The 13,903-nt window shown below is 37.0% G+C and overlaps 1 non-coding gene across 1 annotated transcript; it reads right to left on the bottom strand.

Moving 5' to 3' along the window:
* Window positions 1-12,345: 12,345 nt before the first annotated feature.
* On the bottom strand, window positions 12,346-12,417 carry Trnad-guc (transfer RNA aspartic acid (anticodon GUC)). The gene has a single exon. It is a non-coding gene; the product is annotated as a tRNA-Asp (tRNA).
* Window positions 12,418-13,903: the final 1,486 nt, after the last annotated feature.

Raw genomic sequence — 13,903 nt, 5'->3', positions numbered from 1 at the left:
CGATATTTGCTGACGTCACAAAATAAGTTAGGCTTTAGACAACTATTACGCGGATAGTCATTTTCTATTTCGATTCTCCAAGAAATTGTTGAAAGATTTATATAACTACTCCAAGCCTTTGGGCCAAGATAAAAGTGTAGTACCTGTTCTTCAGATGCTGCGCTTCAATTTTTTGTTCTCTGTCAGTGGAGTAGAACTCCTTCACGACTGAAACAATTTTAAATTTTTGTTCCTTTTCTCCACGTTAAAAAACGACTTTAGTGTCTAACTGTCTCATGGGGAAGCATTGTAAACGGGTATTCCAAAAGTAACTGTATTTGGCGATGATGCATAATAACCTACTCGATCCATTGCGCCATTACACCTCATAATAATATGATACGGTGTCAGCTGTATTATATAAAAAAAAAGATTAGAAAAAAAAAGTCTAATTTAAAAAATATTTTAAATTAATAGTAAATTTTTACTTACTTCCCACTTTAACAACAACCTTTAAAATGACGGCTTTTACAGGTCTTCGGATATGCTGAAAACGAATATTGTATTTAAATTTTCTGCACTTTTAAAAATAAAACTCGATTACATTTATAATTACACGTGTCCAAATGTAAAATAATTCTTTATCGTTCGAAAAAGGAAATACAATACACTTTTGTGCAAGGTTTATGAATCCCTCCACAATTTCTTTGAGAATTGAAATAGAAAATGACTATCTCCATAATAGTCGTCTATTGTTTAACCGTAGCCATTGTATTTTATTCTGCAACGTCAGCAGTTTACATATTTTTAGTGAAACGGCCTTTTATTTATGTAGGCCATGCTCAAGATACGTGTTAAGAACATTTTGTATTTGGAGGAAATAGTTACATGTCCTCAAGAATAAGTACGCCACGTGACTTTCTCCCATTCCTCCCACGAGGACAGAGTTAGAGACAAGGAAAGTTTTTAATCCATTTCAGCTTATGGCACACATGTATGGAAAATCCACCTTTCCCAAAAGTGGAACTCTTTGTTTTGGGACAATTTTATTGTCTAGAAGGATTTCTTCCTCATTAACCGTCCAAGGACAGAGGAGATAAAATGTAGTTACATATACTACACTTTATGTAAAGATATTATTGAACTAGGTAGAATTAAAATTTCAAAGACTATAACTTTGATGCTATTCCAGTTATCCAAAATTATTTCATTTATCAATCATGTAAATAAAATATAAATAAGTTGGTAAAATCCTATTTCAGTCACCCAAATTATTTAAAGTTAAATAGGTTTCAATACAACTCCCAGACAATTTATAATGGTATTTTTTTTTACTTTCTTTCCACTTCAGCATTCACTGTTAAATTGATGACTCTTATAGATTATCGGGTATGCTGAAAACGAATATCACGTTTAAATTTGCGCAGATAAGTAATTTTCTAAATATTAAAAAAAGAAAAGCCAGTTTGTTTGGGGGTAATGCCGAAAAACAATTCCACATTTAAATGAAATAGATGTAGGGAGAAGGGGCACCGACCAGTTTTTTTTTGTTTTTTTGTTTGTTTGTTTTTTTTTACCTGGGGGGGGGGGTCATCACTTATCAAGGCTCGGAGGCCACTCAGGGATAAGGGTTATTGCGTGTACAGTAATCAATGAGATAGTATTGTAGTAATCATTAATATTGGATATTTGATAGAGTGTCTTACTTAAGGGGGCGGTTTGTCAGGAATTTGTTTATGTTGGATTTGAAGACATCCAAGTTGTAGTCAGGTGGGAAACAGGCGAACGGAAGAGAGTTCCACAATCGTGCACTTCTGCGAAAGAAGCTCTGCTCATGGAATCTACGTTTGGATTTAAGCACAGATAAAGAGTGGGGAAAATTATTGACAATAGTTTCAGCCAGACGGGTGTTTCTCGTGAAAGATTGGTGACGGGGGATGAGAGATTGGAGCTCAGACGAGCACTTGCCATGGAAATAACGATAAAACAAAGACAGACTCGTAATGTCTCTTCTGTGGGAGAGAGGTTGCAGGGAAGAGAAAAGGGCACTTTCCAAATTCATGACAGCGACAGGAGCATAGGTTGAAACTCCTTTCCCTAAAAAAAAAACATCAGCAAATACCAACGACTCGGGAACACATAGAAACATTTAAAATAATAAATTTTATTTAACCAGAAAGGTTTTATTTTTGTGTGTGAGATATGTGCAAGTTTTTATATTAGGTTAGTAGCGGATTAGTATGATGAACAACAGACACGTGTGAACACTAAAAAATATTTATTCAACTTTGAAATATATTACCATGTCTATTACATATTGGGAGGTTGCAGCATGAGGAATAGTATGAGTAATCACGGTTCAAGGGAAATAACTCATGTATATCTAACATCTCCAGTTTTTTACTAAAAAAAATAAGAACATTTTTCTTTTTTTTCAGTTATTAAATATATTTGCTCATTGTCTATATCTAGTTGGAAGTCTGATTGTTCTTCCTCCCTTTGTGCGTGTGGAGAAAGAAGCAGCTGCGCGTTTGTGCCTGCAGAGCACTAATTAAGAATTAAGATGGCGCCCGCATGCTTTTATGTGGAAAAAAGTCTCGGGGAATCTCAGGGAATCTCGGAGAATCTCGTACCCTGGTTCCATAAATAACGAGGAAAGGAAAGCAGGAAGACAAACGATTTTTAGTCACTAAAGCGAACGGACGTGTGTAAAAGAAGAGGTAGAAGAAAAGAGTGTGGTGAACGAAACAAACAACGACTCGGTTGAAAGTAGAGTTGTAACGAACACAAGCTATTCCGGCATGACATCAGGATTTGACCCCAAGCCAATTCCCCTGTTTGATAGAATGCACTTTGAGAGCTTTGGACTGACATGTAAGGAACCAGAGCGTCTGTGCGATGGAGCAAAAGTTCTCTGCCTGCACATACGCAATAGCAAGGAGGGACTTTGCTGGAGAAGAGAAACTCACGTCTCCAAGGTCCCATCAAACATCACTCGACAAACAGTGTTTTCGCTTTGTGGAAAGATGGTAGGCCATTTCCCTGTATGCGGTTGGCTCAGGGTGGCCGTGGCGGCCATAAAAAGACGTGCAACAGCTGTGTCGTCGGGATGGGACGATGCAGTACACAATGTCACCCTAAGGAGCATGCTGACAGAGACTGTGTCCAGGGTGACCAGTGATGACCCCATTCAGGGAAAGTGGTGCGTCAGCAGGAATGAGTCAACGGTCTGGATTGATGCTAGTTCACTGGCCCTTGGAGTTGCCCTTGCAGTTAATGATTCCATTATTGAAGATGCCTGTTGGCTTCGGCCAGAGAATGATTCGAGGCACATAAACCTGGTCGAACTTGATGCCATATCGAAGGGCGTTAACTTGGCACTTCAATGGCAAGCCAAGGTTCTACATATCATGACCGACTTGGCATGCACTCATCGGTGGATAACCGATGCATTAAGTGGAAGAGCACGGCTGACAACACGAGCATCGAGTGAGATGTTAATTCGAAGACGGCTTGCCACCTTGGTCGACACCATCACAGAGTACGACCTGACCATGGATGTAGTGTTGATCAGGCCTGCGCTCAACAGAGCAGATGCTCTGACAAGAGTCCCTCAATGATGGCTTCTGGCTGGTGCTCGGAGAGATTCTGATAATCTGCAAAACACATGTGCAGCAGTTGTGTGTAACGTGGATGCAGCGCGCATCATGGACATTCATCGACAGTGTGGACATCCTGGCATCAAGCGGACACTGTACTTTGTCAAGATGATTGATCCAGGAGTAGAAAAAAAAGATATCCGGAGAGTGGTGGAAAGTTGTGAGGCCTGCCAATCCATCGACCCAGCTCCAGCACGATGGAAGAAAGGGGAGTTGGGAGTGAGTGGTAAGTGGCAGAGAGTGAGCATGGACATCACACACTATGGTGGCAACCACTTCCTTACCCTCATCGATTGTGGGCCTACACGTTTCGCGGTCTGGAGACTCCTCGGGCGCCAGTACTCTTGCAACATTATTCGCCAGCTGTCATCCATGTTCTGTGAAAGAGGTGCGCCCGATGAAGTGCTGACAGACAACGACCCAGCCTTTTGCAGCCATCAGATGAGGCAGTTCTTACAAGAATGGGGTGTGCGGCTGCGGCTTAGATGCGCTTATGTGCCTTCTGGCAATGGTATAGCTGAGAGAAACCATCGCAGCATCAAAACAATTGCAGCCAAGAAGTAGTGCACCATCGCAGAAGCTGTGTACTGGTATAATCTCATGCTGAAGGATGGCGTCTCTCCTGGAACGGCGCCTGCAAACGCAATCTATCAGTACCCGATACAACTGTGGCCACTGAGATAGAACGGAATCGATATGCCAAAGGGGATGCTGTCTGGGTGAAGCCACCAGGAAACCGATGTACTGACAAGTATAAACGGGGCACAGTGATCGATGTGGTGAGTCAGCAGTGTGTCCAGGTTGATGGCGTACCCCGTCACGTTAGGGACCTACGCCCGGCGACACATGTACCACCTCCAGCGGAGATGAGAGTGACTCTGACTCTGAGACGAGTGGGCCATCGCTTCGGTTTGCACTATTCCTATCAAGCAGTGACTCTGATATCAGTAGCCTCCACGGTGATGAAGCCTTCACCGACCATCAGGCGGTGGATGAGAGCACACACGAAGACGAGAGCAGCACTGTCCCCCTTCGCAGAAGCACCCAACGGCAGCGATCGCCACCCCCCTGCCATCTCTGTGATCATGAGATCAGGAGAAAGTGTGGAGAAAGAAGTGGCTTACCGTTAAAGCGGCTGCGCGTTTGTGCCTGCAGAGCACCAATTGAGAATCAAGATGGCGCCTGCAGGCTTTTATGTGGAAAAAAGTCTCGGGGAATCTCGGAGAATCTCGTACCCTGGTTCCATAAATAACGAGGAAAGCGGGAGGACAGACGATTTTTAGTCACTAAAGCAAACGGACGTGTGTAAAAGAAGAGGTAGAAGAAAAGAGTGTGGTGAACGAAACAAACAATGACTCGGTTGAAAGTAGAGTTGCAACGAACACAGTGCGATTAATTATTGTTCTGTTTTGTGTGTTTCTGAGTCATTTTGTCTTTGACTACTTTTTCCATTAAATATATTTCCATAGTCATCTTGTGTAATTGTGATGATGTGAGAAAGTCTATTGTGCCTTAGACACGTTCCTTGTTCTGTTCTTATTAAATATGAACGAGGTTGTTCCAATTTTTTGACTACCTTTCCTTTCTGATTCCATTTTCCATAGCAACGTATACAAACAGCATCGTTTTTGTTGAGATTTATTAGTTCATTAAATTTTTTGTCTGTTTTATGGCTTTTCATTATTTTGTTGTGCAAAATGTTAGAAAGATTTGTCCTAAGAGTTCTTTTTATTAACTGTTGGGCCACTGATAGCGATTTATCTTTTAATGCAGTTGTTCTTAATGCTAGTATTGCTAGAAATGGATCCTGGTTGCTTTTGAAAAACTTTTTTAGTATCCATTTTATTGTGGATGTTTCTTTCTATCAGTTCATTTGCTTACGGGATATTCAGACTTGTTGTAATATGCTTGAATTCACATTCCTTAGCAAATTGTTTAAATTCCAATGATCTGTATTCCAATCCATTATCATTGATCACTATTTGTGGAATACTGAATTTGGCGAAAGTGTTTTTTATTTCGTTAATAACTGTGCGTGACATAAAGGTAAAAAACGAAGAAGAAAAAACAGTTGTAATAAACTTTTTCTTTTTTAATAAATAAAATAAATGTTTAAATGACTAATTTTTTCTTCATCGATCTCCATGGCAAAATCGGTTTTAAAAAGAAGGAAACTATTTTATTTAATAAAACTCAATTTATAAAAAAAAATCCTCTCCTTGGACTTGAATCCATTATTAAAGAAGACCTGAACGCTAGACCAGCAGAGATGTTTTTGGAAGCACGCTTTGCTTTCCTGGTGACCAATCCATATCTGCAACCATCTCCAAGTATGCAGCCCATCTGGAACTCTCAATGTCTCAAATGGTGTATACTCCATCGCGCTCTGTTACTTCCAAACCATACTACCCACCTGATCTTCATTTCTATAAGTACATTTTTGTCTGTATCAACTCAATATGCAGACCACTACAGCCGTTTTACACTCTGACAAATACTTTGTCATCGACCGTAATGGCAAACGTGACTCGATCACAATAGATCATGTTAAACCAGCCTTCTTAGAAAGCTCATCTGATTTAGCTCTTTCTGCAATCAGTTTTTCTGATTCAGAACCCATCATCGAGCTCGACCCAGATCCCGTCACCATGGCTGATTCAGATCCCATCATTACATCTGCTTCTCACACACCTCGTAATGATCACAACCTGCATCTTCAAGCTCCTTTTGTTCAACTCACTACTCGCACAACTTGCAGTGGCCCTCGTGTGATTTTCCCATGCAAATACACAGACTTTGACATTTCTTAAACGTTTATGTGTTCACATTCTACACCACTTGTGTATCTGCATGCTCATTTCATTCACTTTTTCCGTAGCCTCCAGCTATCAGGGAGGGTAGAGTATTGTAGAGATACATTCATTTAAAAACTAGTTTGTCAAATAGTTTCGTGGACAGCAAGCACACAAACACAATTTGTAGACAGAAAAGAATAAACAATTACCTCACCTCTGACAAACAGTATCTTTTCCTTTTCCTCTTCCATCTTTCTCTCTCTTTTTTCTCTTTCCCCGTGGCATGCAACAATGATGGACGATAAGCGATGTGTTCCAAGCTTGGCTTACACACGCAAGCACAACTCTTGAATAAAACGAAATTTGCATACTAATCCAGTCTTAGCGAGGTAAGCTAAACATTGTATAATCATGGACAAACTCTATGATTAATGAATTACTTCGGTAACAACTCAAACTGAACAGTTAATCTCAATTCACACATGATCAACAAAGATCAACAAAACAATTAATTTTAGCAGATAAGTAATTTTCTGAATATGAGGATCTTTATTATCCAATGTAATCCATTATGTTTTTTACCAACTAAAAAGTACTAATGCGCATGCTTATTTAAAAAAAAAAAACTCCTCCCCATGTTAAGAATGGCGAACGTCATTGACATTTAATAAGTAATACATTGGAAAAAAAATGTCTTAATATTCCAAAAAACTACTTGTCTGCACCAAATAGAAATGTGATATTCGTTTTCAGCATACCCAAAAACCTTCAAATGTCGTCATTTGAAAGGTGAGTGTTAAGGTGGAATGAAAGTAAAAATTTACCTTTATTTTCTACTTAAACCATGTTTTACCTTTATTTTATGTTTTAGTAGAGAAACAAACTGTTGTGTCGTGGAACAACAGTGAAAATAAGAACAATCAAGTCAAGGTTTGGTTAAGGAACAAGTGTATTAACAATAATGTACAAAGATAGGAAAGCGTGTATATCTTCTGGGCACTCGGCTAGCAGTTGAAGTGCAATCACATCTCTCTCACCGGTGTTGGAATTACTAGCGCTATTTATAGTGCTAATCGGTGTAAATTCCTCTGTTCAAGGAAGGCCGGTATAACACAAACAAAAATAGCATTAAAAACAATAAGTTAGTTTTATTGTACACGTGAAACGCTGAAATGAAAACTTGAACAGAAAATATAGTCGCTCTCTTTATAAACAAATCCAAATGTAGGGACCCCAATTTTCTGCGATCACGGAATCGCGGACGGAATCGCAGAATTGTAGATTTGAAACGGAATTCTGTTTTTTTAGTGAAATCATTTTCCATGTTAAATTAATGATTTCTTTCTTTTTTTTTTTTTTCAATAATATACTTAAATACTTGCGGTGTATAAATATTATAATAAATAAAACAACGACCCTGTTTTTTTTTTCAATTTTATTCTTTATAAATATTTCTAATTTTTTTGAGACCTAAAAAAACACATTTTAAAATCAGTTTCTGCATTCATATAAAAAAACTAGAAAATATTCATTATCTTATTTTGAAATATTTAAAAAAATGTTATGAAAGTATAGCAGAGCAGATCAAAGACAATATTCCTCTTGGCCTTCGGGACAAGATCAAAGTGTAGTTTTGCAAAAACGCTGAGGTTTTCATTAGTTAGTTTAGAGTCCACAAAGTGAATGAGGTATTGTGGTAAATGTTGCCAGTCAAGAGTAAAGTCGCCAAAGACTCCATTTTCACTGTAGTAATAAAGACCCTGCAACACTCCCCACCCAGACCTTAAAGGGCCTTGTGCCTAAATTTGTTTTGTAAATTTGAATTTTGCTTTTAATTTATTTTAATTTTACATTGAATTATTTTGATTGTAATTTTCGTTTTCACGAAATAAATTATATATAAAGATCAAAGTGTAGTATCTGTTCTTCAGATGCTGCACTTCAATTTCTTGTTCTCTCTCAGTGGAGGAGAAATCCTTCACGACTGAGACAATTTTTATTTTGTTCCTTTTTCTCCACGTTAAAAAACGACCCTGGTGTCTAACTCTGTCCTGTGGGGATGCATTGTAAATAGGGACAATATTCCTCCCCTTCCCTCACTGATTAAGTGGAAGTGGGGTTTAAGACAATAGGTTTAACTTAAAAAAGAATGAAAAAGAGGAAAAACATTTAGAAGGAAGAGGCCATGTTTTCCTTGTCACTCGTCACTGTTATCTTATCTGTTGACAGATTTGTAGAAAGGGGAGAAGTGAAAGTGAGTAATGCGTCCAAGTAAGAGAGTGTCATAAATTGAAAGTCAGGAGTTCTGTTTGTTTGTTTTTTCTAAGGGGGCTCTTAATGGAAAAAATTATTCTATTCTTCCCCAGCAAGTTAGTATTGGGGTAAAAAAAAAAAAAAAATAATTAAATTTTTTATTTGCTTTCCATCTATATATATAAGTGGAGAGTAAGACGACTGAAAGAATCAGCACATATGCTGGGGAACAACTAACTGCTAAGTAGACCTAGTATAGAATTCAATACGATATGGGAACCAGTAATTATAAACAATAGATAATATATACAAGTAATAAGTAAAAACATTCATATATACAAATAATAAGTATAGAGATATACATTAATATATAGTAATAATTAGTAATAAATGGTGATATTTACAGCTAGAAATAGACGTAGGTTTAAAGCTCCTAAAATTTGTATTAGAATTGTCCGCAAGGGTCCGTGGTGCAGTGGTTAGAGTACTGAGAAAAATCAATTGTAAAAGCGATATTCTCCATAGGTAAAATAGAACTTGCTAAGGATTTCAACACCATAGACAAAATCAAGATCAGTGATGAAGAAGTCATGACCAGCTCTGACACCAGCGAAGCCAGCCAAGCTTTTATGTTGGATCCAGTCAATGATTTAGTTGAACAAGATAGGGGAGAGCATACATCCTTGGCGGATCCCCATTTTTAATACTTTACTTTTGTTCAGGTGTGCGCATAGTATGCTTTGGTGAGGTTGTGAAACTTAACTGGGAAGCCATCGTGATGCATAATGTCCAAAAGTTATTTTGCAATCCACCGAATCAAAAGCTGCAGTGAAATCAATGTAGCATACAATGGCCCATCACTGTTTGAGAATTCACCTGTAGGAGAAAATTTGATCTATGCATCCTCTGCTCCTATGGAAGTCCACTTGGTTCGATCGAGTTCTGTGGTTCCAAATATTCTGAAAACAACGCAGTAGGACAATTGAGAAAATATTTGAGGCTTCATTAATCAAACTAATAAAATCTATAGTTGCAGCAATCATGATGGTCTCCGTTTTTGTAGAAGAGGAGGAGCATTGCTCTAGTCTTGAGGTGGTTGTTCCGAGTGCCATACTATATCAAGGATTCATTGTAAGCATCTTTCCATAAGGTCTGGACAGTTCTTGTAGAGTTCTGTTAGAACTCTATGGATGTGACATCTGGCCATTGCATAAGGAGGATCTTCATCAACTTGAGGTCTTCAATTCTAATGTGTCCTGTATGTTCACCTCTCCAGCTGGATCCCCAACTCAATCATCTGCACTAAATGCAACATTTCTAGCCTGGAAAAAGCTCGGCTCAACAGGAGACTTGTGTCCCCTCAACATAAGTACCCTTGATAACCCAACAAGCAACAAAGTGAATATACTTGTAAGCTTGGAAAGGAGTTAATTTTCCATATTGTCCATTTTTGGGCAGTGAAACTTTTTATTGGCAAGAAATTAATTCTCTAACTATTTTTCTTTTTGACCGCAAAAATGGGCGTCTGGCTGCACACCAACATTTTTAAACATTTTGTGTTTGGCACTGGATGAGTTGAGAATGTCCTTTCATTTTGCCAATCACCAACCAAAATAGCAAAGTTGTTGTGAGAATGTTGGTAATTTGTGAGGTGGGTTTACATTTTTATTATTGTTAAATGTTAGTTATTATCTTATAAAGTTTTTTTTTTAAGGTTGAAGATATCAATATTTGTGAAAAAAATTGAAAGATTTTGATGTATCCTCCTTTACCTGTAGGAAAGATGGTGATTGTGATTCACAAAGCGAACACAAGTTCATCGAAATATCTTCCTCAAAAGAGTAAGTTCGATGAGAGTGGATTCAACTCTTACAGTGAAGGCAGACTTTTCTCTGTACTGATTTGTGTGTGTGTGTGTGTGTGTGTGTGTGTGTTTCCTCTCTTTTCTCTATTGAGTCCGCATTTTATATTTGGCAGTAGGCGAGTTAGCATCCTCTTTTTTTTTTTTTATTAGTCCCCACATATTGCAGGAGGAAAAATTGCTGTTTTCTGGTTTGGAATCTATCTCATGCTTATATCATTTGCGAGTATTGAGCTTTGAAGTACTTTCTTTTTTAATTTTTTTAAATTTTTTTTCATAGCTCTTTACATCACGTAGCTTCATGTTTTGCCCAGAGCGATTTCTATAAAAAAAATTTGTTTAAATGAATTGAATTAGCTATACTGTTCTACTACTACTGTATTGCTTCTTATTCTATTGTTCTAATATTTTTATTTTTTTAATTTTTTTTAAAGTGAACGAAATAGATCCATAAATCCTTCTTAGATAAGAGAAAAATCCAGGTTGTCGTCGACGGTCGTACATCTAAACAATATGATATAAATGCGGGAGTGCCCCAGGGGTCTATCCTTGGGCCTCTGCTGTTCCTGATATTCATAAATGATTTCCCCGACAAAATTGCCTCTGAGATGGATATATATGCTGATGACACCACACTCTATAACAGGTACAACAGGAAAACAAATGAACACATAACTAAAGAAATGACAAAAACACTAGAGGATGACCTCCAATCAGTAGTGGAATGGGGACAAAAATGGATGGTCACGTTCAATGCCGCCAAGACAAAACTGGTTTCATTCAATAATTACAAGAAACCTTCTCTACCACCTATAGCAATGGCCAACGACTCTTTATCTGAGAGTACGTCTCTCAAGCTCCTTGGCCTAACGTTCACAGGAAACATGAGTTGGAACAATTACATCGAGGGCATTGCCAGGGCCGCTGCGAGGAAGGTGGGCTCTCTCTACCGTGCTAGAAAACTTCTAACACCCGAAAGTATCCTGTACCTCTATAAGGCCACTATTCGCCCATGTATGGAGTATTGCTGTCATATTTGGGCTGGTGCATCGGCTACTAGTCTCTCGCTCCTTGACAGGGTTCAAAAGAGAGTCGCAAATCTGATAGGCCCTAAACTGGCATCTAAGTTTCAGCCTCTGTCCCATCGTCGAAACGTTGCATCCCTCTGCCTGTTCTACAAGTATTATAATGGTGAATGCTCTGAAGAACTGCAAGCACTTGTGCCCCCACGACGTGAACACCCTCGACAGACCCGACAAGCTGCAAAATCCCACCCCCACATTGTAGAGATCCCTAGATGTAAAAGATCTTTCTACTCCAGTAGTTTCTTCCCCAGAACTGCTAGACTTTGGAATTCCATTCCGGGTCACTGCTTCCCCAACTAACTGTACTGACATGCATAAGTTCAAGTGCAACGTGAACCAACATCTTGCTGCCCTAATCCCTACATAGTACCTCAGTAGATGTTTCCCCTGATAGTAGCCCCCTACACCAAAGTGGCAATGTGCCTTGTTTGGGGTGAAAATGTAATAAAAAAAAAAAAATTAAAAAAATCTGTTGTTTTGTATTACTGTTCCTTTATTGTTGTTGGTAGGGTTTTCAAACCAGATCAGTAGATCACCTTGTATGTTTTACACAATATGTATGAATTCAATTCCTATTTTTTTTTTTTTTTTTTATCTTAAGTTATTATTGTTAATGGATTGGTTCCAGTTTATAAACGAATTTACCCAAAGAACTAGTAAAAATGCTTTCAATTTATAACGCAAATTGAAAAGAAAGAGTGAAAAAAATCTGTCTCCCCGGCGGGGAATTGAACCCCGGTCTCCCGCGTGACAGGCGGGGATACTTACCACTATACTACCGAGGAGTGGACATAATAAACCGCTCAAAAAATTATTATATAAATGTAAATTATGTTATGTATATTAGTTGTTTCATAAATTTAATATTAAATATGTTTATTTAAAAATATAATAATAGTTTCAGAAATTAACTAGTCGACTAATGAGAAAAAGACAGGAAAATCTTATGAAGAAATAAATTATTTTATTTTAAAATGAACATTACCCTCCTCAGTTTCGTATTTTAATTTAAAAGTTTTTTGGGGGGGGATTATACCAAATTTTTTAATTATAAAAATGATGCCGCTTCAGTTTGTAAAAATTGATAAAAATTAGTCGCCCATATCTATTTCGAATTCCTGTTTATTTATTTTTTTTTTCTTCTGATAAGATGGCGGTTTTGCAGGACACAACAACGGGAGATAACTATGTTCTATTTGGAAATAGAAAATAATCGAATTTTTGGTGCTTATTTTGAATTAAACATATTTTATAAATCTTTATGGTGTACGTATCCGTCACGGAACGAAAAAGTCATATTCCAAAAACTACGTAAATAGACTACGTACTTTATATATATATATATATATATATATATATATATATATATATATATATATATATATATATATAAAATAATTTTTTTTACAATTTTTAGCTATTTCAATAGTAAATCATAGCCATTGCAAGGCTGTTAAATCTCCGTAGTTCGAATTGAGTTATCTCACTTTTTCATTAAACTTCGCGGATCAAAACGTTTTTATCCTTGAATGAAATTGTAATTGTTGTTAATTTATCGTATAACAGATTTATTAGAATTGTCTTTGATTTTATTGAAATTATGTTGATAATGGATTCCCCTACTGTTAATTTACTTGTGAGAAGGCGTGCTTTTTTTAAGGGTCATGTAGAGACTGTAGCTGAATTTATTAAAACTTATATATATATATATATATATATATATATATATATATATATATATATATATATATATATATATATATATATATATATAAAGTACTTAGTCTATTTACGTAGTTTTTGGAATATGACTTTTTCGTTCCGTGACGGATACGTACACCATAAAGATTTATAAAATAGGGTGGATTTGCCTTACAGAAAGAAAAAAACCATGAAATTTGAGATTCTATTAACGTTCTTAATGAACAGATAATTAATAGGTATATCAGGTCAGAAATGGACGACGATGTCATTCTTAGACACAATTAGAATAAAACTTTATTTCAGGCCAATATAGTCGCCTTTTTAGGTAATATGTTTGAAAATTTTGAGAAGGACAACGCCCCAGATTATTCGAATTTATTGGACTCCCATTACAATGTAGCCTCCAAATTAAAATGTCCTTTTCGACCCAAGGGTTCTAGCTAGGGATAAACTGGCTTATTTAAACATTTTTTTTTTAATTTCAAATTGTATAAAAATACAGCACTCAAATTGATTTTATTAAAAAATCATTTGAAGGGTTATGCCCAAAAGATTATTAACCATTTG

The sequence above is a fragment of the Euprymna scolopes genome, chromosome 36 (genome assembly GCF_053919585.1).
Source record: "Euprymna scolopes isolate OS-2025 chromosome 36, ASM5391958v1, whole genome shotgun sequence".
Taxonomy (NCBI): Eukaryota; Metazoa; Mollusca; class Cephalopoda; order Sepiida; family Sepiolidae; genus Euprymna; species Euprymna scolopes.
Note: the sequence above shows the minus strand (reverse complement) of the source record. Positions and strands in the feature narration are given on the sequence as shown.